Source organism: Macaca mulatta, chromosome 16 (assembly GCF_049350105.2).
Source record: "Macaca mulatta isolate MMU2019108-1 chromosome 16, T2T-MMU8v2.0, whole genome shotgun sequence".
In the NCBI taxonomy this organism is placed as follows: Eukaryota; Metazoa; Chordata; class Mammalia; order Primates; family Cercopithecidae; genus Macaca; species Macaca mulatta.
This window is the reverse complement of record NC_133421.1, coordinates 20,079,035-20,103,058: the sequence shown is the minus strand read 5'-3', so window position 1 is coordinate 20,103,058 and position 24,024 is coordinate 20,079,035. Positions and strand designations below refer to the sequence as shown.

At 55.0% G+C, this 24,024-nt stretch overlaps 3 pseudogenes; 1 reads left to right on the top strand and 2 right to left on the bottom strand.

Moving 5' to 3' along the window:
- Window positions 1–12: 12 nt before the first annotated feature.
- On the bottom strand, window positions 13–1,037 carry LOC144329440 (zinc finger SWIM domain-containing protein 5 pseudogene; annotated as a pseudogene).
- A 481-nt stretch (window positions 1,038–1,518) lies between these two features.
- LOC100428759 (zinc finger SWIM domain-containing protein 5 pseudogene) lies at window positions 1,519–2,737 on the bottom strand (annotated as a pseudogene).
- A 7,725-nt stretch (window positions 2,738–10,462) lies between these two features.
- Window positions 10,463–23,474, top strand: LOC100428657 (TBC1 domain family member 3H-like; annotated as a pseudogene).
- The last annotated feature ends 550 nt before the right edge of the window (window positions 23,475–24,024 follow it).

Below are 24,024 nucleotides of genomic sequence, written 5' to 3'. Positions count from 1 at the left end.
TTATCTGCTTTCTCAGCCAAAGGGCTCTCGAAGCAGCAGCATCAGCTTTTTCTTACCTTTGTAGATCTGTTGGAGATTGTCGATGAACTGGGCAAATTGCAGGTAGACATCCTGGGGCAGCAGGAAAGTCTCCTGAGCCTTGCTTAGAAACCCAATGAACTGTCCATACCGGCAATGGCTGATGTGTGTTAGGTGTAGTGTGGGGTGTTGATGTAAGCATTGATGATGGCATCAGCAACTGGCTCAATGGAGCGCTGTCAGTGGAGATGAGATTTCCAGAGCTGTGGCGGCCTGGGATGCCGACCAGGCCAAGTGCAGTCACCGTGCAACCTCACACACAGGATGTCTGAAAGCACCATGGCAATGTGCACACTCTTCACCACCAGGGAGATGAGAACTGCCAGCTCATTCTTGCCCAGACAGTGGCTGAGGGCACAAACTCAGAGCACATCATTGATGGCTGCGTGGGTATCCCGGTTAAGAGCCAGGTTAAGATGGCTCATGGCCAATGAGGCCAGCTTGAAGGCGTGGGGCTGCAGCCACAGAGCTGCATGTAGCAGGCAATGGGGAACAGCTGGGAATGGGCCATGCCACCGGCAGCAGCTGCAGTGGCAATCTGGCAGGCGGCCTCAAAGGGAATGTGGTCTTTCTCAGAGTGTAAGGGCTGATGACAGGGCACAGCTCTGTGGATGCTTCATAGCACACTGCAAGGCCAGTGTGCAAGCACAGCTAGCCAGTTCCTCCTGCTGTGGATAGTCAAGACTGAGGCGCGGGATAGTGGTGTGGGATACGGCTGTGGCAGCTACAATACTAGTAGCCTCAGTAGGGGTGAAGAGTGTGTCCCAGCTCTGCAAGATGCTCACTGGGGCCCACACACCTGTCAGGCCAGTGCCTGAACTCAGCCGCGGCCATCTGGGTCCTGATTCATGTCTGCTCAGATTACTGTGTGGGGTTTCAACTTGGCCAGCAGAGATGAGTTCTCCTTCCTCCTCAGCAACCTTGAGATGATCTGAGGCAAACCAGGGCAAGAGAAGCATCTCAGATGGCCAGACCCTGCTTGGGCTCTCTTCCTATCCCTTCCGTCCCCAGGCCAGAGGGTTGAAGGTTTCTGCAGGTGCTCTTAGCCCCTCACAAGGATGGAGCAGTAGAGCCTGGGGTTTGCTTGCCCCGAGGCCAGAGTGGCTGATCTGCCAGGGGTTCTAGCTGAACTGGGGCCTCTCAGGGTAGAATCTTGTCCTGGGCCTTTGGGCTTTAGAAAGGGTCATGATCCTCCAAGGTGTCTGGGGTTTCCCACAAGCATGGACAGGGATGGGGACAAAACCACCAGGCCCACTACCTCCCAAGGGTGCACTTGAGTATTGGCAGCTGAAAATTCATTCTCTTAGACGTGTCTCTGATGTGAGGGTCAAAGTGCTGCTGACGTCAGCATATGGTTGGTTAAAGCAGTGAGGACAGAACTTGGGCTGGCTGAACAGAGGCCATCTTCTCCTACCAGCAGCCCCCTCCTTTCTTAGACCATCAAGAATAGGAATATGAGAGCTCCATGGATTCGTTGTCCCGTCCCAAGAGTAGGGCATAGAAACTCCTTTCCCCTGGGGGTAAAGGGAGGTGGGAGATACCCACTTCTGTAGCACGGGTCACCAAGCATTGTACTATCTCTCGGGGTCTCCAGTTAAGGGTTGATAAGGTCATCCGCATCACCTGTAGCCCAGGTTCCAGGGCCACGTTGAGCAGGGTGCTGTCAGTACTACTGTTAGTGGGAGTAGCAATCTTGAATGCATTTTCAGCCAGTTCGAACATGAGGGAGGAAGAACAAATGTGCCTCTGCATTGCTTCCGGAATTGTTCAGAGCCTCAAAGTGTCTCCTTTGGCAGCAGTCAGCATGGTGGAGGCCAGTTCCCGCTGCTATGATTCCAAGTGTCCAAGCAGGAACCAGGGAGGATAACGACTGGGCACCAGAGACACCATATGGTGAGGGAGGGATGTCTCGCCTGCACAACCTGAGTTTTCTAAAACAGGTAACCTTATGATACGTAAGGCTAATTTATAGGCCGGGTCTGGATCATGAGACAGCAGAGCTAGGGAACAAATACTGGCAGAAGTATGCATGGAAATGCTCTCTCAGTGGATGACTTCTCCCAGATCGCTGAAAGGGCCACCTTCCAGCAACAAGATGCTCTATTTTTGGAGAGTTTGCACTAAATCTTCACCCAGTTCCAGCTCTTGGAGTTGGCCGAGGAGCTGCTCCTCATTACCGCACACCTTGTACTATGGGTAGGAGCCTTCAGGCATTACCCTCTGTTGACCCAGGCCCATGGAGGCTGTTCCAGGGCCAATGAAAAGTAGGACTCACTGCTGTTTGGGGAGCCTACAGCCACAGGTACATGTTGGTACACAGTGGGTCTGCTTTCATTCATATTAAATAGCCATCATCATACAGGAGGCAGGCCTCAGTCAAAGTGAGAAACAGGCAGTCAATGGATCCAGGGGGTCCACCAAGCCCTCCAGGTTTGTGATGGTTGTGGTTCCTCTTTCTTCCGACGCTTGTAGATTTTCAGCTGCCACTGCTGCTGCAACCTCAGAGTATTAATAATGGCCACTGTGAGTCTCAGGGCCTCTTTTGGATAACCACAGGAATGTGGGGCATCAATCAGAGCACAGGCTGTGGCACATGCGCAAACCACAGTGGCCGGCCTTGGGAATTAAACAGCAGTCTTGGCCAGGCGCGGTGGCTCATGCCTGTAATCCCAGCACTTTGGGAGGCCCAGGTGAGCAGATCATAAGGTCAGAAAATCAAGACCATCCTGGCCGACATGGTGAAATCCCTTCTGTACTAAAAATACAAAAACTTTAGCTGGGCATGGTGGCGGGCGCCTGTAGTCCCAGGTACTCGGGAGGCTGAGGCAAAAAAATGGCGTGAACCTGGGAGGTGGAGCTTGCAGTGAGCCGAGATGGCGCCACTGCACTCTAGCCTGGCGGCAGAGTGAGACTCCATCTCCAAAAAAAATACAAAAATTAGCTGGGCATGGCGGCACGTGCCTGTAATCCCAGCTACTCAGGAGACTGAAGCAGGAGAATCACTTGAACCCGGGAGGCGGAGGTTGCAGTGAGACCAGATTGCGCCACCGCATTCCAGTCCGGCAACAGAGCTACTAGACTCCGTCTCCAAAAAAAAAAAAAAAAAAAAAAAAAAAATTGCACAGATCCCTGAAAATATGATTATGTACATTTTCTTTTTTGTTTTCTTTTGTTTTGGCTTGGTTTTTTGAGACGAAGTTTCGCTCTTGCACCCAGCCAGGAGCAATGGCGCATTCTCGGCTCACCTGCAACATCCGCCTCCCGGGTTCAAGCGATTCCCCCGCCTCAGCCTTTCAACCAAGTAGCTAGGATTACAGGTTCGCACCACCAATGCCCGGCTACTTCTCTTTTTTTTGAGATGGAGCTTCGCTCTTATCCCGGCCCGCGGGATAGTCAGAGCAGGCCCTGGAGGAGGGGGTGGGAATTTGGGGAACAAGAGACACCAGAAATGGAGACAAGACAGTGCTCTGATCAAGTCTCGTTTAATGGCGGTAATGCAGTGCCTTATATACACTTGGAGGGGAAGGGGTTGGGCCAGAGGCGGAGATGATCTCATCGCAGAGGGCGTGACCAAGTAGGTATTGGTTTCTCTGGTCGAGCGTCATGTTGCACCTGCGCTGTCAGTTGGTAATTTTCCCGGGCACGGGATGGTGCCTGTGCTACAAAGTAACAATTTTCGCGGCCGCGGGGGGGAAAAACAAGTGAAGAAGAAGCAGGAAGAGCGCCATCTATTATGAGGTATTGATACAAAAGAGAAACAACAAATCTAGGGAGGAGGTAGAAGGTGGAAAGGAATAGAGCTCGGGCGTTTAATCATTAATTATTATTTGCTATGGCCAGGGCGTGCAGCTCCGGACACGCTCTTGTCACCCAGGTGGAGTGCAATGGTACGTTCTCGGCTCACTGCAACATCCGACTCCTAGCTTCAAGCAATTCTCCCGCCTCAGCCTCCCGAGTAGCTGGGATTACAGGTGCCCGCCACCACGCCTGGCTAATTTTTCTGTATTTTTAGTAGAGACGGGGTTTCATTATGTTAGCCAGGCTGGTCTCCAACTCCTGACCTCAAGTGATCCACCTGGCTTGGCCTCCCAAAGTGCTGGGATTAAAGCATGAGCCACCGTGCCCAGCCTGATTATATATTTTTTCAATAAACATATATGAAAATGGTCTCAGGCCTTTTAATAATTAGAAGACCAAAATAAATAAAAATGTAATAACATTACCCACTAACCAGAATACAGAAAAGACTAACAAAATCAGGTGTTGCAAAGGACATCTAATTAGAATACTCTTAAACTTGTGGTTGGGTTGTATATTAGTCAAAAAAATCTTTGAAATTAAAAAAATTAATTGATAAATTGTGTGAACTTGTGGTGTACCACATTGTATATATATATTCACACATACACAGACACACATTGTAGAATAGCTAAATCTGTGTATCTTTATATACAGCCCCAGACATACATTGTAGAATGGCTAAATCAAGCTACCTAGCATATCAGTTACCTTAGATACTTATCTTATTATTATTATTATTTTTTTGAGATGGAGTCTCCCTCTGTCACCCAGGCTAGAGTGTAGTGGTGCGATCTCAGCTCACTGCAACTGCCGCCTCCTAGGTTCAAGCGATTCTCCTGCCTCAGCCTCCCGAGTAGCTGGGATTACAGGCACCCGCCTCCATGCCCGGCAATTTTTGTATTTTTAGTACAGATGGGGTTTCACCGTCTTGGCCAGGCTGGTCTCAAACTCTTGACCTCGTGATCCACTCACCTCACCCTCCCAAAGTGCTGGGATTATAGGCGTGAGCCACCGAGCCTGGCCAATACTTATCTTTTTGTGTGTGTGTGTGGTGAGAACATTTAAAATCTGCTGTCTTAGCAATTTCAAATATTACCACATTGTTATTAAGTATAGTCAACATGTTGTACAACAGACCTCTTGAGCTTTTTCCTCCTAGCTGAAATTTTTAGTGAATGCATTGCATTTGAACATGTGCATTACTATGACCAAGCTATTGTATTTGTAGGGCTGCACTTAACTAAAATATACATGTGAACCAAAAGAAATTAGCAAGAATATTCATAGTGGCTTTTTTGCTAATAGCCCCAAACTGGAAACAAACCAATGTCCATCAACAGTAGAATTGATAGATGTGCCGTAGTCATACTAAGCACTACCGAGCAGGGAAAAGAAATGAACTGCTTCATGAAACCACCTGAAAGAGTGTCACAAATGTAATGCTGGGCCAAAGAAGCCACACACAAAACCATTCCTACCGAATGGCCCTCCATGCATCCATTTATGAAACAGGCAACACTAACTGGGGCTGCTAAAAACCAGGTAACTCTTCGCTTTGGCAAGACAGATGGGCAGTGGTTAGGGAGCAGACCTTCAGGAGAGGGATTTCCAGATTTTTTTTTTTTTTGAGACGGAGTCTCGCTCTGTCGCCCAGGCTGGGGTGCAGTGGTGTGATCTCGGCTCACTGCAAGCTCCGCCTCCTGGGTTCACGCCATTCTCCTGCCTCAGCCTCCGAGTAGCTGGGACTACAGGCGCCCGCCACCACGCCCGGCTAGTTTTTTGTATTTTTTTTTTTAGTAGAGACGGGGTTTCACCATGTAAGCCAGGGATGGTCTCGATCTCCTGACCTCGTGATCCGCCTGTCTCGGCCTCCCAAAGTGCTGGGATTACAGGCTTGAGCCACCGCGCCGGGCTCCAGATTGTTATTTTTATTTCATTTTCTTGGACTGTGTGGTGGCTACAAGCATGTGTCCTCTTTGTGATAAATCAGAGTAGTAGAATAATAGGATTCCTGTGTATATTATACTTTAATAAATGTATTTGAACTCATTTTTGCCATTAGGACAAATAATATAAATTATAATAAATTTTTGCAATTTTAATATTATTTCTACTTGATGAAAAATAAGTCACCCGAAGGATTCCAAACTTGGGTATTTTAATATAGAACTTATGTGTGCAAATACATATTTCTAGAGATCCACAACTGTCTGATTAATGTCATTTGAGTGTAAAAAAGCGAAGTTATGTTGACAATTTGCTGACTCTCTAATCTTTTACTTGAAGTTAAGCTAATTATCCACATCCATCAATGAAACTGCATTCACGGAAGAGTCCAGTCCATGGCATAAATGATAGGAACTTCAGAAAAGTCATTTCTTCTTCATTATTTATGTAAAAACATGAAATTTCTTAGAAACACAGGCCAGCAAACTCTCAGTTTAGTGTTGCTTCCATTGCTTCCTGTAGTCTTGTTACCAGAGAATATTTTTATGTTCCAGAATTGCACAGAGGGAAGAACTGCCTATTATGGTTACCACTGTGGCCATTGAGAAAGGCACATGATTCCTAGGATCCCAGCAATGACCCTCCCTGGAGGTGAGGGGAATTAAGGGACCTGCTATGGAAATTGTGGGGGCGGAGTACACAGTCTCTACAAAGCTTTCTCTGTGTCTGGTACTTGAAGTCCACAGGCAGTAAAAAAGGGAAGATTACAAAACAGACTGGGAGGGATTCCATGAGCAAGAGCTGAAACCCCATAAAAATAAAGTGAAACCCATGTTCATGAAGCTAAACACAGGCCAGTAACCCAGCAGTCAGAGAAACTAAAGGAAAAATCCAGGGAAAGGCAGAACAATTGTAGGCTCAGCCCCTGTTTCATGCCAATGAGGTAAGTCAGCAGATCCGCAACAAGTGTGTATGTGTGTGTGTGTGTGTGTGTGTGTGTGTGTGTGTGTGTGTGTGTGTGTAGGCGCGCGCGCGCATGCGCATCTGTAGTGGGAACGAGTCATGGCAGGAGGGCTAATGGGAGGAGGAGGTGAGCAGGTGTGTGAAATCCAGCCCTGCCGCACAGACCTAGCACTTTACAGCCTAGCTGAGTCCCCTGCTAGGGAGGGGACCTGCCCTTTGCCCTTTGCTCTCAACCCTCAACCCTCTGTCCGCATCCTCCATCTGCAATGCCAGGACTGCCCTGGATGGGGAGGTCTGAGGTTAGGGAGCACCCGTGGATGTTCCAGTAATGGCCATGGGTCCCGCGGGGGGAGACAGTGACAAGGGTGACCCAGTGTCCTGGGTGCACATGTGAATAAGGCAGCCGGGCCCAGCCAAAGCAGTGACACACACATGTACATGTGTTCACCCACATACACATGCATGCTCACATGCACAAACACTGCACACACGCATGTTGACACTTCAGAGTTTGGAGGGTGCTGACTCTGGGCCCAGCTGACCCAGGCAGGGGCCCATTGTGATGGGTGTCATGATCCCACAGTGTCGCTGGTGCTGAGCACTCGCCCCCCTGGCCGCCTGCCGTCTCTATGTCTAGAGCTCTTGGAAACAAGACATAGAGGTGTCTGGTCCTGAGAAGAGGAAGTTTTGCTAAATGAGAGACACGGCTGACTCAGCTGACTCAGGTGAGTGTGACCTGCTCTGTTCCCTCCCTGCTGGCCTGGGGACAGTCAGTACCTGGTGGGCAATGTTGGCCTCTGGGCAGGTGCTGAGGAGAGTCATCCCTGAGCACTCACCGGGTGCCTGTTCTGCACTGACCTGGTGGACTCTGTGGGGTGGGTGCTGTCCCCCAGTGCACCCATTCCACAGGTGAGGTGTCTAGGGTCAGAGAGGCGGTGTCTGGCCAAGGGACCCAGACATGACCCCGGGCTGTGCTCTTAGCCCTGCCCTATGCACGCCCTGACCTCTGTGGCCTCCCTGCCCTAGATTCCAAATCTGCCCGGGGTTTTCCAGCTCCTGATGGGGCAGAGTCTGGCCGTGGAGGAGCCACTGGGATGGAACTCCTATGAGTGGGGTGGAGGGAGGTGGTGCTTGGTCCAAGTCTGTGCCCTAAGCTGAGTTCCCGCAGGAGAAGGTCTCACCAACTCAGACTTCATGTACGGTCACTGATGGTCTCCGTGGGACCCACTGGACACATGGGGTCTCTTGTCTGGGAGTAGGGAGCCCTCTGCCTATGGGCAGTTGTGGTAGGGGACCTTGAGCACTGTTGTTCTGGGGCCTGGGAAGGGGGGACCTGGTCAGGAAGGCCTAGTCGCTGGGGGACTGGTCAGCGAGGACATGGTCAGTGAGGAATTGGTCTTCAAGGGCCTGGTCAGCAGAGGTGTGACCACTGGGGCTTAGTCAACGAAAACCTGGTCAGTGGGGACGTGGTCAGCTGGAGCCTGGTCATCAGGGGCCTGATCAGTGAGGACCTAGTCAGAAGGCCTGGTCACTGGGAAAACGGTCAGTGAAAGCATGGCCAGCAGAAGTCTGGTTAGTGGGGGCCTGGCCAGATAGTTGCTTGGTGACTTCAGGCACGGGGTTTGTCCTTAAAGCCTCCTTGCCTCCATCAGTAGCAGAAATGAGTCATGGCATCCTGGAAGGCTACTGGGAGGAGGAGGTGAGAAGGTGTGCGGAATCAGACCCTGCCACTCACACCTAGCATTTTACAGTCTAGCTGAGTTCCCCCTAATGAGGGGCCCTGTCCCGTGCCCTCTACCCCCTATCCCCCATCTGCATCTTCAGGACTGCCCCGGGTGGGGAGGCCTGAGGTTGGGGAGGACCCATGGATGCTCTGATGCTGGCCACAGGCCTCAAGGGAAGGAGACACTGCTGAGGACTTGATGAGGACTTGGGTGCACATGGAAGTGGGACAGCCAGCCCCGGCCAGAGAGGCTACTTGTGCACACATATGTTCACCCATATAAACGTGCATGCTCACCTGCACAAACACATTTTGACAACTCGGGGACTGGAGGACACTGACTCTGGGCTGTCTTGACCTGGGAAATGGGTCCATTGTGACAGGTGCCATGACCCCACAATGTCACTGGTGCTGAGTGACCGCCCACCCACCAACCCACCCACCTCTGTGTTGTGCGGCACTTGGACACAAGACACACACAGGTGTCTGGTTCTGTGCATAAACGACTTTTCTAAGAGAGACACAGCTGCCTCAGCAGACTCAGGTGAGTGACCTCTGGGCAGATGCCATGGAGGGTCACCCCTGAGCACTCACCGGGTGCATGTTCTGCACTGACTGGGTGGGCCATCTTTTCCATTGTCCTCACAGCAACTCCGTGGGGGTGGGTGGTGTCCCCAAATGTACCCATTCCACAGGTGAGATGTGTAGACTCAGAGAGGCGGTGACTGGCGCAGAGACCCAGATGTGACCTGGTCTCTGCTCTCAGCCCTACCCTTTGCCATGCTGGACTTGAGCTCTGACCTCTGTGGCCTCCCTACTGTAGATTCCAAATCTTCCTGGAGTTCTGGACTTCAATGAGGCAGGGTCTGGTCCTGGAAGAGCCACTGGGACAGAGCCCCTGTGGGTGGGGTGGAGGTTGCAATTCTCAGTCCAAGTCTGGGCCCTAAGCTGGGTCCCCACAGGAGGAGGGCTCACCAACTCAGACTTCAGGTGCGGTCACTGATGGTTGCTGGACCCACTGGACATACGGGGTCCTTCGTCTAGGAGTGGGGCAGGGAGCCCTCCGCCCTCAGGCAGTTGTGGAAAATGAAGGAGCCCTGGAGGGCTGCCTGGGGGGTGATGATCATCCCTCTTGGTCAAAGGGCTGGAACCCTCCCGCAGCGTCCCATTCTCTCTGTCTGATCCTCTAGAGGCCTTACCCTCCCTTTGCCCCAAGTATTCCCGGCAGGGATGGTCCCCCCGGGTGTTCTCTAGGACTAAGGCCCCACAGTTCTCTTGTTCTTTCTTGGTGACCCAGGAAAACAAAGCCCCCTCCTGTACTCACAGCTGGGAATTGTGGTGTCCGCCATTCCTCCACCTGAGACGGGGTCTCCACGAGCACAGAGGCTGCTCCGGAGTCAATAGATCATCTTTTCCCCAAACCAAACTCCTTGACTGGCATTGTTCCTAAAACGGCTTCACTGGCCAGAGTGAGTGAGAATTGGGGTAGAACGGAGCAGTCACCAGATGCCTTGCTTCCTACAGAAAACTGAGTATCTTCCTGGTTTCTGAACGATCCTAGAGAGATGTCCGGCCCCTGACCCCACCTGCCTCCAGGGGCCCAGAACTGCCCATCGTGGGCCCTTCACCCTCCGCAAGTGGACACTGTTTGTCCTGCCGGGGCAGGTGTGTGTCTGCCTTGGGGTGTTTGGGGACAATGGGCCTCTCTGTCCCCGAATGGGTCTCCATGTGTTCAAGTCCTCAGGAAGGAGCCCACCACTGGTTGGAGGCAAGGACTCCAGAGATCCAGCCAGGGGTGGGGTCACTGAGTCTGGCCCCTTGTCATCTGGGAGGGGTGGTGGAATGCGGCTCATCAGACTGGAGTGTGTCTGGGAATGAAGTGAGCGTGTTTCGGCTGTTCTCTGGAGCTCTCAGGGGCAGCAGAGCCTTTGGATGACTTTGTCTTGCAGGATGGAGATGGATGAGGACCCGGATACCCTGCCTGCCCAGGAGCAAGGCAACATCATCATTACCAAGTATAAGCAGGTACAGGTCGCGCCACTCCCTCGAGGAAGGCAGGGCCTCACCTCTCCCTCTGCGCCCTGGTCAGAGGGTCCTGGACTCCGTAAGATCACAGGGCGTGGAGGGGCTGCCAACATCCCTGGGACCCCACACCTCTCACCTTTCACCCCCCACCCCCTATCCTGGCCTTCTCTGAGTTTCAGGGACACGGAGCTGGGGCAGCAATGGACATGAGGCATGAGCAGGTTGACATCGGGAAATACACCAATCACCTTGGGATTGTGCAGTGAGACCTCTGCCCTCCTGACCCCAGCCACCAGTCTCACCTCAGGGATGGGTTTTGTTTCTAGAAAGGCCTCTCTAAAGCAGGACATGTCTCCCTTGGGGGGCCAACCCCCTCTCCAGGGTCAGAACTTCTCCCAGGCTCTCCTGCAGGTCCAGGCTGTGGTCAGGGTTAGGGCACAGCCTCGTGACACGTTTAGGGAGCTCGGGAGAGTGGGTACGGACAGACAGGGGACTAGGACAGGCCCTTGGGCTCTCAGCACTGTGGTCTCCAAGTAAGCAGGAGAAGAGGGGGCAGCCTGAGGGTCTGGCCCTGTCTCCTTGGGGCCTGCCTTGGTGAGATCTGAGGGTTGTGGCCACAGGGCAGGGGTATACCTGGCCTGGCCTGTGGGCAGCTGTATAGCAGACTTCTGAGGGCTCAGGGGGCTCAGCCAAGAGGAAGGGGCATGGGGACAGTGAAGGCCTTGGCCCTGGCCCTGGTAGGTTATGGAAGAAGAAGGGCAGGGCCCTGGCCTGGGCTTCTCACTGAGGCCAGGGAGACAACAGAGCGTGTAGCTGAAGGCCCTGGGAGTGGTGCAGGGAAGGGACCTGGGCCTGGTAAGGGGAGCCCAGCTTGGAGCCAGCCTCTCAGGACACATAAGATGGAGAGAGGGAGGAGCCTGGGGGAGGGGGGCAGGGTGAGCCTGTGAGACCTGCCACTTCTGGAACGCACCTGAACCAAGCCAGCCCAGGGAGAAGCTGACAGCCTGAAGAGGACAACACACGGGGTGGGGCAGGGAACGGTGGCTCACCTGGGACCCCTCAGTGGGGGGACTCGGTCAGTCCCCAAGGCTCTGCGTGGCCCTCCAGAGACTCTGCTTCCCACTAGCTAAGTCAGCACCTCGCAGGGTAGACTAGTCAGGGCAGGCAGGACAGTAGGGGGAGGACAGCCAGGCATCGCATGTCCTGGTTTTTGCAGTGGCTGGGAGGAGGCTGAGGGCTGAAGGCCAATGACCCTGAGAGCCAGCTGAGGCTGGAGCGGTAGTGGTGGGGCCAGCCCCACTGCCTGCAGGGCCCTTGGTCACCCCTGTTGCCCTGGATGTGTCCCCAGCAGCGCTGAGCAGCCCAGTGAGAGAGTGACCAAGGCATGGGTGTGGATGGATCTGGGAGGTCTCACTCAGAGGTTCTGACAGGACAAGGGTCACAGAAGGGCCAGGGTGGCCGGAAAGAGGGTCACAGTCTCTGGGCCGGGAAGGTGGGGGAAGATGGGGAGCAGGCAGGGTCAGTGGCCAGGATGCAGGGAAAGGCAGGTGCACGCTGGGAGGTCAGACCCGGCAAGGCCTATGGGGAGTGTCGGATGGCACAGGCTCCAGGTGCATCCTCAGGGCACCGGGCAACACTCACGCCAGGCTCCTTGGTCTCTGGTGGGTGATGTGGTCACTCTGAAAGCACTGCTGTAAGTCAGGGCTTGGCCACCCACCCGGGGCGGCACCCATCTCGTCTCAGAACTGGAATTTCTCAGCATCTACAGAGGGTGTTGCCTCCAGCCCTGGAGGAGCAGCCCCATTGTGCAGCCCGAGGTGCCCCACGGGCCCCGAGTGGCCGCTGCCAGGCCAGCCTCGAACTCCCTCCTCTCCAGGGTCCCAGTGCCTCGCAGGTGTCAGATCTGCAGGAAGGCCCTTGCCATCCTTCTCTGTGTCTTCTCCCAGGCTGAGACTTAGGGTGGATGGGGATAAGCTGGTCCTTCCCTGGGGCCCTCTCAGGGAGGGGTTGGCTCCTGGCCCGGGCAAGTCCTCAGCTCTGTCTGGGTTGCCTCTCATTGAGACGGAACTGCCCCCTGTCAGTGCCCTGGAGGTGAAGGTAAGAGCCTGTGCCTACTGCGTGGGAGGCCAGTCCAGGGACCAGGAATCAGGGGTGGTTGGTGAGGCAGAGGGGGTGGCCCATGGGCCCGGGCAGTGGTGAGTTGGCCACGACTGTCACTGGGAGGGGCGGCCTTTCCTGCTGGACTCTGTTCCCATGCGGGCTTGACCAAAACCCAAACCAAGAATTGCAGTTTTCGCTCAGAGTCCACCGCCTGATTGCACCAAGTCCCCAGCTGAAGGCTGGGACCTGACCAAAACTGGGAGCATCTGTGCCCTGAGGATGGCGTGTCCTGGCATCACCAGTCCAGACCACCAGCTCCAGTTCCTTCAGAGGGTCTCAGCCCCCGGGGTCTGCCCTTTCCTGGCTCCTTCAGGTTGGGTCCCTTCAGGGCCCCAAAGCCCAGGACCCAGCATCCACGGGCCACTGTCAGAGGCCTGGCAGCTCCGCTAACCCCATCATGGCTCATTTGACAGCAAAGATGTAAGGAAAGTAAATGTACCAACAAGTGGCGAAAGATGCTTGCAGACTGAACAAAATATAGGAGCAGCAAGAAGGTAACATGGGGAGGGAGTGGCCCCCGTGACTGCTCTCTGCATAGCCAGGAGACAGGCACCCACGGCTGTGACCTGGCACGGTCTGCCTCTCAGTGGGTGGATGGCACCCTGTTCTTACCATACGACAGCAGGCCTGTTCGCCAGCTTTCCTCCCCGGAGCGCCCTGCGTCCTGTCTCACTGGAGTGTTCTTCTGTCTGTAGCTTTTTCAAAGAGTGAACGAAGGCATTCCTCTGGCTGTGCAGGGCCGGGCATGGTCACTCCTGCTAGATACTGACAAAGTCAAGTCCCAGAACCCAGGGAACTATAAGGTAAGGCCCTCCCACACTCAGCCAGGGCAGGACAAACAAGCCAGGCTGTACCAGGAGCCCAGTACTCCAGCTAGAGGGAACGTCAAGCCTGGGTTGGGGGTGGAGGCTGTGGTCAGACACGCATCCTGGGCACAGATGGTGACTCAGGCACCTCAGGTGCGCTGGGCTCTGCTGAACCTCCCTGGCATCAGAAACAAGGCAAAAAGGAGCTTTCTGCAGAAGGAAACCTTCCTCCCTTCCTTCCAGAAGTGCTGACAGATAACTGCTGTTTGGGGCAAGGAGTCTTTTTGTCATTCTGAGGCTGCTTCCTCCTCTTGGCCCTGCCCTACAGGTCATGAAGGAGAAGGGCAAGAGGTCCTCCAGGATCACCCACCGCATCGAGCTAGATGTCAGCAGCACCCTACAGAACCATATGACGTTCATACAAAGATCTGGAGTCAAGTAAGGCCTATGAGGGTTGCAGGGGTCACAGGGAAGATGGGGGCAATCCAGAGGAATGAGGGTGTCCCCAGGGCAGAGGCCAGGGTCACCCAGGAGGGGTGACAGAGCCACCAAGGGCTCTCCTGGCCCAGGGAGCAGCCAGCACCATGGACTGCGCACCTCCCTGGCTCTAAGCCCTGAGTTGGGCTGAGACGTGTAGGGCCAGAACCCAGGTGACTCCCAAGGAGATGGAAGGCAGGAAAAAATAATAATAATAATGCAGACGATGAAAAGTGCTTTCCATGACCCACAACTACCCAGGGTAGGGACCCATGGGAAGGTGGCAGGATGGTGGGGCTCAGGAGCCTTCCTGGGCAACACTGACAGCCCAAAATACCGGGATGCGGGACCCCGGAAACTCTCATCCATGGCTGGTGGGCACGCAACAGGGCACAACCACTTTGTAAGTCAGATGGGCTGTGGCTCACAAAGCTCGGTGGCCTCGTACCACACGTCCCCAAAGTGTCACAGATATTGACCACACTGATTTGAAAACCGACGTCCAAGTAAAACCTGCACGCCACGTTCACTGCTTGGTTGACTGTCACTCACACCTGGAGGCTACTGAGATGATCTTCTACACAGGAACTGGGGAGGAAGGGGGTTCCACTCTTCAGATAGAGATGACTCGGTGAGGAAAAGGAATGAGCCCCTAGTGCCCGCAGGAACATGGGTGGATCTCAGATGTGTGTTGCTGAGGGAATGAAGCCAGACCCATCAGACTACCACCATGGGGTTCCAATTCATCGGCCATTTTGGATGAGGGCAACCATAGAGACAGAGAACAGGTCAGGATGGCCAGGCGCTGACGGAGCTGGGAGATGTTGACTGCAAAGGGGACATGCTGGGGACTTGGAGGATGAAGGAGCTTCTCTGGGAGGGGCTGCAGTGGTGGACGGGAGGCTCTGCACATTGGTTCAGAACCGTGGAACTGCACATCCCAAAAACTGGACTTCCGTGTGTCCAAACCAAGAAAAAAGGCAAGAAAAAATCAACCAGAGTGAAAATGATCACTGATCCAACTTTACATCTGTGATATTTGCATTGCAAAGAATGTGGATTTTACTGAGAAAACACCTAAAAACTCAAGTGTCCTGAACAGCCCCCTGCTTATTTGGGGGATCATCTGGATCCAGAATTGTGTTTGTTGTCCAGGTCTGTAGACAAAATGAAACTGACAGCATCTGCACAAAACAAACAAAACCCTCTTTTCCCTCTTTTCTAGTCAGCAGGAATTATGTGACATCGTCGTGGCCTATTCTGCATATAACCCTGCGAGTATTCCCGGGCAGCGATATTCCTGGGCCACGTGCCCATATTCACAGGCATGGGTGTCTCTCAGGGGTGTCAGCACTTCTTGAAAATTCAGTGTTCGTGACCCACCAGCACGTAGTAGGGAGGACTCAAGCTCACTGCTGGCAGAAAAGGGTTGAGGCCCAGACTCCTGCTGTCACCTGGACCCAAACACCACGTCTCAGATGAAGAAATTACCTTCCTCTCAAGATGTTGCCCCAAAGCCTAGGAGCTTGTCAGGGGCCTCATAGGATGGTCCTCAGGACCTTGCAGGATGGTCCTCCTCCAATAGGAGACAGGGTTGAGAAGTTGCTGAGGTGCCTGATGGACCAGGCTCTTGTCATGAAATGAGTTTGCATCCTGGGGGAGCCTCTTCTTTTTTTTTTTTTTTTTTTTTGAGACGGAGTCTCGCTCTGTCGCCCAGGCTGGAGTGCAGTGGCGCGATCTCGGCTCACTGCAAGCTCCGCCTCCCGGGTTCAGGCCATTCTCCTGCCTCAGCCTCCCGAGTAGCTGGGACTACAGGCGCCCACAACCGCACCCGGCTAATTTTTTGTATTTTTAGTAGAGACGGGGTTTCACCGTGGTCTTGATCTCCTGACCTTGTGATCCGCCCGCCTCGGCCTCCCAAAGTGCTAGGATTACAGGCGTGAGCCACCGCGCCCGGCCGGGAGCCTCTTCTTACTGGAAACTTGGCAATGATCCAATTTCCCCTTTGCCCAGACCCCATAGGAGCATAGCAGATAGGGAGGGGGTCACCCAGGTGGCTGCTCCTGCGTGGCACCCACTTTTCAGACCATTCCAGGCAGGGACAGCCGCTGAGCCGACCGCATGAGCTGTCCACATGGAGGACCCAGCCGCCCCCTGTGTCTGGCAGGCAGCCCTTGGGGGGTTGCAGGACCCTTTGTGTGGTGGTCAGTGCCCCGCTGCCTGCCCTCGTGGCAGGTGCAGTTCAGAGGTACTGCCCCAGGTCTGGCATAGTGGGCTCCCCAGCCTGGCCCAGGGTAGGGAGCATGAACAATCCCTGACTGTGCCCTTTCAGGCCATGTGAGCTTGGACGCTTGCTGCAGGAGTGCCCCCAGGCTCCTCGTCAACTGAGTTGTGCGTGACCTGCTCAGTCCTCATGCCCAGTGCCAGGGGAGGGGTGTGGAGGCTGCACCTCAAATCCCCTGGGGCCTGAGGCAGGTGTCCCCAAGGACCTCTGCCATCTCTGGTGACATAAGTCCTCCCAGGTGGCCTCAGTCCTCCCAGGTGACATCGTTCCACAGTGACTCTGGCTCTCACAGGAGGTGGGCTACCACAGGGACCTGAGCCTCATCACTGCCATCCTCCTCCTGTATCTGCCAGAGGAAGACGCTTTCTGGGCACTGACCCAGTTGCTGGCCGGTGAGAGGCACTCCCTGCAGGGTAGGTGGACAGCTGCCCCCGAGGCCTTACACAGCCATGCCAGGGGACAGCCACCCTGGTCAGTGACCCCAACTTCCAGGCAAGGTGTCTTCCTTGTATCCCAGCTTGTTTGGAGCCTCCAGGATGTCCCTGCTGAGGTCCCACAGCAGCGTGGGTCTGGACAGGGACCTCCACACCTCAAGCCAGATACCTTTCATCCCTAACATCAGAGGACATGGATACCTCCCTCTGGCTGCCCTCTGTTGCACGAAGGCAGCCCCGACTTTGTGCAGGTGCCACTCACTTCCCTGAGTGTCCTCCTGCCTCCCAGCTGGCTGTGCTCCCAGCCACTTTCCCTCCCTACAGATGGGCCAACAAAGCCAAGATGGCAGTGTCTGCCCATCCCATGTCCCCCAGGCTGACCCCACATCCAAGAGACAGTCACACAGCCCCCAGCTCCCACCCTGTTCTCCCCGCTGGCACCTGCCTCATGGTGTCAAAGGCAGGCTGCCCTCCTGGCACCTGGACCCAGGATGCCACTGGGCAGTGCCTCCAGCCAGGGCCTTCCTCCCCAGGGCTAAGGCTGCATGCTGGGGTCACCAGATGGGAGGGAGGGAGGCCTCGGGGTCCAGGGTTCCCCACCCTGCCCAGCTCTTCCAGCTGATGCCTCCATATCTTGGGAGTGGGGTCTGATGGGGTGTTGGGTCAGGGGCTTCTCAGTATTCTACAGCCCAAATACTGCACAGCTTGGGAGGCTCCTATCGCACCAGGAGCAGGTGTTGCACAAGTCCTTCCTGAAGATCATGAGATACCTGGTGAGTGGGTGACACCCTCCACTCCTCCCCAGAGGCTCTGGGTCCCATAGGCCAGGGGAGGCTCGAGTCCCTCATGGTGCTGGCAAGAGGCTGAGTCCCAGCCACGGCCTGACCTGGGATGGGGATTCCCCATGGGTTCAGCATTGGGTTTCCTTTTCCTGCCCTGGCAGAGGCAGAGGCACTGGTACCAATGCTGAGCTGCAGCTGAGCAAGGCTAAAGGATGTGTGTCCCCTGGGCATCCATGCATGGGGCAGGTGTCGGACCCCTGGCCACTGCCTTGGGTTCTGCTCCTTGAGGAAGGGTCTGCAGAGGGACCTGGAAGTGGGAGGATTTCAGGGCAGCCCAGGGGGCCCTGAGCACCTCTGCTCCTCCTTTCAAGGCAAGGAAGGGCTGTGCATTGAGGGTTCCATGCTGACAAGTCTCCTCCGGTGTTTCCTTGATGGGGTAAAGAGGCACAGGGAGACCCCAGCCCAGGGACTCTCCTGCCCCACAGTGCCCAACTCCCTCAGCTCAGGGGTCCAGCTCCCCCAGGAGGACCTGTCTCACCCCCAGCCCACAGGAGGCACAGGCAGGTCCCTGCAGGGCTCACAAGCCAGGCCCTGCCCAAGATGGGGGCATCCCATGGCAGAGTCCAGGGCTCAGGCCCAGCCTCGTGGGCAGATTGGGGCAGGACTTGGGAGGGCCCAGGGAAGCCCGAAGTCCTCAGGAAGCCCCTCTTTCCAGAAGCCACAGCGCTGCTGAGATGAACACGCCATAAGGAGCTACAAGACCTTGTCTGACTCAGTGTTATGGGGGGGTCTCATCCCATGGAGAGGGGGTCCCCAGCACTCCAGGGGACTGAAACCCCAGTGGGCCCTGCTCAGGCCACCGGCCCCAACTTGGAAAAGCCAGGTCCTCCCACACCTGCTGTCCCCACAGAAGTCCTTCGGGCTCACCCTGAGACTGTGGGATGTGTTTATCTTGGAGGGTGAGTGGGTACTGACGGCCATGGTGCATACATCATTCAAAATACACAGGAGTAAGTCCCGTGTGCCTGAGGGTGCCCGGGGGAACACGTGGGACAGACCCTAGCTGGCCTGAGGGAAGTGTGCTTACACTGCCTGCTCCATCCGGATGGGGGGTCTGGCCTGGTGGGTTGGGCAAGGCATGATGACACTAAGTCCACCCCCCACATGACCCAGATGAAAGTCAGGAGTGTGGTGAGCACTTCCTTGCCCGGCCTTCCCCAACTGTAGCCTCCTGTTCACAGCTGGACCCCGGGGTGGCCAAAAAGAAGCAAAGAAGCAGGCACCACCCAGTGGGAGGTGGGCCTGGTGCAAATGGGGTGCAGGCACGACCTCTCCCAGGGAACCCTCCTGGCCTAATGCCCACCCTGTCCCTAGAGCGCCTCATGAAGCTTTCCTGGAGCACCGTCTGGGAGTTTCAGGAGCGACTCTCTCAGAGCTGGGCCCTGGAGGACAACGAGGTCCTCAGGAACCTTCAAACCTCCATGAAGGAACTCACAAGGAAACACTGGGACCTGCCACCCTCAGGTGAGCCCCAGCACCAGGTCCCCTCCCGAGTCACCCTCTGGGGCAGTCAGTGGTGGGGAGTGCCCTGGCCCCATCAGCCCTCCTACCTGGCCTTCCTCCTGCACCTCTTCTTCCTCCTCTTCCTCCTCTACTCTAAGAAAGTCAAAAGGGTCTGCCAGTCCTCAGGGCAGGCACTGAGTGCATGCATGTGCTGGACATGCTGCATGGACAAGCAGGGGCCATGGGCAGGACCCCCCAACACCCCTTCCCCACTTTCCACATTGTCCTCTCCTCCTTGAAGGGCCCTGAGGGACACTGGGGCAGTCAGACCCCACTGTAGAAGCCCCCACCCCCACCCCCACCTCCAAGCAGCAGGGACCCCTCATTCTCTAGTGTCAAAACAACAAGCCAGGGGGACAAGAGAATCAGTGTCCCTGACCCAGAGAGGATTCGGGCAGAGGGCATTGGGAGAATCCCTGACCGAGAGCCAGAACCAAGAGTTCAGCCGGGTGTGGGATAGCTGCAGCCCTGGCATGGGGTGGGTGGCCTGGAGGGCAGAGGAGAACATGTGCCCATTCACTTCTCACCCGCTGTGGAGACAGGCCCCCATGTGAGGTGACAAGGGGGCTGGGTGACAGTGCAGATCCCTCCCACCTGAGTCCTGAATCGGGGCTGCCAAACTGCCCTGAGGTGAGGGTGTGAAGCAGGAAGCCCTGAGCCACCCTGAACCCTGGGGGCATTTCAGGAGCAACCTCAGGTTCCCCAAAAGCTCCCCCACCCCAGACTGCACACGGACCGCGCCCTGGGATCAGCAGCCTGCAGGGGCGTCCTCAGTGTCAGGCCAGGGGGCCGCACAGGGACCCAGAGGACTCCAGAGACCCAGAGACCCAGGCCTGTGGGGCGTAGCCCTCAAGAGACCAGATGGGCTTGGAGAAGATGCTGACCATGTCTGCTGCTTTTTTTCAGCGGAGCAGGTGTCCTCGAGGGTGTTCCCTGGCATTGAGACCCTCTGTGAAGGAGACTGACTGGCCGTCCCCACTCCACCAGCTCAGCTCCCGGAGCTCATGCCATCAGTCCCCCTGGGACAAAAGCCTTGTCCTCTCCCAGCCTGGCCCCATGGGGCTGTCCCCAAGGCCCAGGCCCAGGCCCATCAGCACGAAGGGGCTTCCCCAGAGCCCAGAACAGAAGACTGCTCTCTGGGAGGCCAGAGGCTCGAGATGAGGGCAGCCTGTCCCTTGGTGAGGTCAGGCTTTCTATTACATGGAAACACTTGTCCAGGAACACTAGGCCACAGCTCCACACAGACCCACATGTCGGGGGTCCATGTTTCCTGCGCTGCCATTTTGAACACGGCTCCTGGGACTCTGTCACTTCTCCATCTTCTGTGGACAGCAGCCCTGGAACAAAAAGACGCACCCCGCCCAGCGAGCCCACTGGGACCCCGACACCAGGCCCTGCCGGGGTTTATGACAGAGAGGAGGCACTTTGAAAGACACCAAGCAACAAGGTGTCCCCTGTCTGCAACTCCCCTCAGTAGAAGAACAACATGGCATGGAAGGAGCCCAGGTGGCACCCGCCTAGCTGCCTTGCAGCCCCAGATGGCTGCTGGCTGTTTTTTACTGATGTTTTATTTTTATTTTATATTTTTGGCTTCTGGGCCTTGGGAAATACTCAATGGTGAACTTGGTCCCATCAAGGCCTCTGGAGGGAGCTGAGCATGGGGTTCCTGCAGCCCCAGCCAGCCAGCAGCGTGCCCTGGGGCTCCTGACCCCATCTGTGGGTCACAGCCCCTCCTCCAGGGCCCAAGTCCCCGGCCCAGAGGGACCTGGCTTCATCCTGAGTACTAGGAGGAGAGGGGCACCATAGGCCCCCAGGTGACCACACAGGGGACCAGGGCACAGCGAGCGTTGGGTGCTGCGAGAATTCACATCAGACAACCTGGACAAGCAGGGCCAGAGATGCTGAGCCCGTACAGTGATGATATGGGCGGCTGGCACAAGGGGTTAACAGCTGTGAACACTGACGCCTCTTCCCAACTCCATCACTGCACTGCAGGCAGTCTGCACCCCAAAGCCTGGCCCAACAACGCCCCAACATGCCACCTGGAGGCTTTGAGGCCCTGCCTACCACACCACCCTCCTCCTGGAAGCCTCGTCCTGCAGCCTAGCCGCTGCTGCAGCCATAGCAGCTATCACTGCCAAGCACCTTCCAGACGGGCTTCCCAGAAGGCGGAGGAGCCTCAGCAGCTCAGACTGTGAAGGTGGTTTCATCCACATTTCCATTGTTCCACCAAAGAGAATCCCTGCAGAGGATGCTCTTGATAAAAGGTGGGCAAAATGGCACACCAGGTAGATGCAGTCAGCTTCTTTTCTGGCCACCACATTAGGTTGGGGACAAAGTGACCATCAGACAGGCATGGGACACAAGAGGCTCAGCATGCTGCATGTGCCCTGACCAAGGCTGACCAGGCCGACACCACTGCCGAGCATCCCATCTGCTGATGAGAGACTTGGTGTCAATCCCTGGGCTGACCCTGTTTCCCAGGAGGACCGGTTGACCACCTGTGGGCGCACTGCCCACACTGTGGAGGGAGCTGAGATTGGCCTTCACTGCAGGGAGCCCCTACCTGGATATAGACTTGCTCATCCTTCCTGTCACCATCATGGCAGCCCACATGGCATTGCTTTTGACCAGGTCATTTCATTCACAGCGAGGGACATGCAGCAGTGGCCCCTGACCAGGGAACTAACTGTTCTCACTACGTCAGCCACCACCTGGAAGCAACTGGGTTTGGCTTAGGATCACTTAGTTGCGATCGTAACTGGAGTTGCTGAAGTGATAGTTTGTTTTACAAGATAAATGTTATGCTTTCTACTGGAAACCAGTGTACAGTGCTGACTCCCTGACAGCCAGAAGGTGTAGTTCTGAAAGTGAAAGTGTGAAAGTGGACGATGTTCAGTATTGCACCAAATGTCTTAGTCACAGTTTTCCTATGCCTGTCCTGGAGAAATGGAGCTTTGCTGGTTGGAAGGTCTGAGGACCCAGGCAGAGTGAAGCTTCCCCCAGGGGAAGACAACATTGGTTCTATTTAATATGAAGAGACAGAACTAAGTCTGAAACCCTGGAGCACTCTCTGGTGTTCTTGGTGTTTCCGTGTAAAGAAAGTCAAATAGGCTGGGCTTGGTAGCTCATGCCTGTAATCTCAGCACTTTGGGAGGCTGAGGCAGGAGGATCAAGGATCTGGTCAGGAGATCCAGACAATCCAGGCTAACACAGTGAAATCCCGTCTTAACTAAAAATACAAAAAACTGGCCAGGCGTGGTGGCAGGCACCTGTAGTCCCAGTTACTCGGGAGGCTGAGGCAGGAGAATGGTGTGAACCCAGGAGGCGGGGCTTGCAGTGAGCCGAGATCACACCACTGCACTCCAGTCTGGGTGTCAGAGGGAGCTCTGTCAAATAAAAGTAAAGTCAAATAACAAAGGTTTGCCACAGAGGCATCTGAAAAAGGAGGGGGCAGAACTTCAGAACTTAGAGGCTTCAAAATCAAAGATGAAGCCAAGCAGGAGACTCCTGGCCCACTGAGGGCAGGGGAAGTATGTGGGGGCTGCTAGGAGAAGACGTCATAGAGGTCCACCCCCACCTTGTGGTATGTCACAGAACCATGCACTTGAATAACTGTGCACATCTTCTCTCCACTGATTATAGTATTTCTTTCCATTTGTGATTCTCCAATCACGCAGGGAGCTTGCTACAAAATGCACATTGCTATACTATAGCCTGGGGCTTGCAATCCAAGGCTGGCAAGGATTCCTGCACATCAAGGGCCCCAGGTTACTTTCTTTTTTTTTTTTTTTTTTTTTTTTTTGAGCCGGAGTCTCTCTCTGTCATCCAGGCTAGAGTGCAGTGACACGATCTTGGCTCACTGCCAGCTCCACCTCCCAGGTTCATGCCATTCTCCTGCCTTAGCCTCCCCAGCAACTGGAACTGCAGGCACCCGCCACCATGCCTGGCTAATTTTTTTTTTTTTTTGATTTTTGGTAGAAACGAGGTTTCACCATGTTATCCAGGATGGTCTCAATCTCCTGACCTTGTGATCCACCCGCCTTGGCCTCCCAAAGTGCTGGGATTACAGGGGTGAGCCACCGTGCCCGGCCACCTCAAGTGACTTTCATGCACACCCAAGTCAGAAGGCTGTCCTGAATCCTGAATGTCACCTTCTTGCCCAAAAAAGGAACGAGGGTCAACCAGCAGCAGACCAGTCACAAAAAGGGATGAAATGTGAGTGCGTGGCCTTCCTGACACCCAGACAAGACTTTAGGCACAAAGCCAGGCTGCAGCTCTGGCCACTGACTCCAACCAGGGATGCCCCCATGCAGGCTGGTGTGCCCTGGCTGCTCTTCTCCCTCCTGCCACCCTCTCCTGGGCTGTCTGTGTTAGGAAGGGACAACCTGCCAGTTTTCAGAAGAACATGTAGCTTTATTATGACATAGGAAAGACTCAAGTTATTAGGGGAGGAGGAGGAGTCCTGAAACAGCTCCTGAAATTGAGAGAAAAGGAAGGTGTAAATATGTTGGTAATAAAGTCTCCAATCACAGCACAGTCATGGGAATGTTTTTGTTACAATTTTTGTTTTCAAAGTTATAGTAAAAAAACAGTCTCTTGAATTGTCAAAAGAACGGTGGTTTCACACAATGAAAAGCATACACATCAAGCCAAAGTAAATCACACTTGGGTCTATATGTTGCAGTGGTGCTGGTGCAAGAGGGAACATCCAGGGAGGTTCCAGTGCCTGCCAGGGAGCCCAGGTCCACGGAGGGCCCCGGGGCTGGAGGGAGGTCATGTACCACTCAGCTCAAAGCTGAGGGAAAGCCCATGTGTCTTCCTGTGAAGCACTGAACGGGCAGCCAGCATCTCAGAAACGCAGGCGATTTTTCATACACTGGTGTGAATGAGTCTGGGGTCACCCAGGGGGTGGTCACCTCAGTGCTCAGACACACTTTGAAACAATCAACACCTACATAGGAGTGTACTAGGAAAAAGG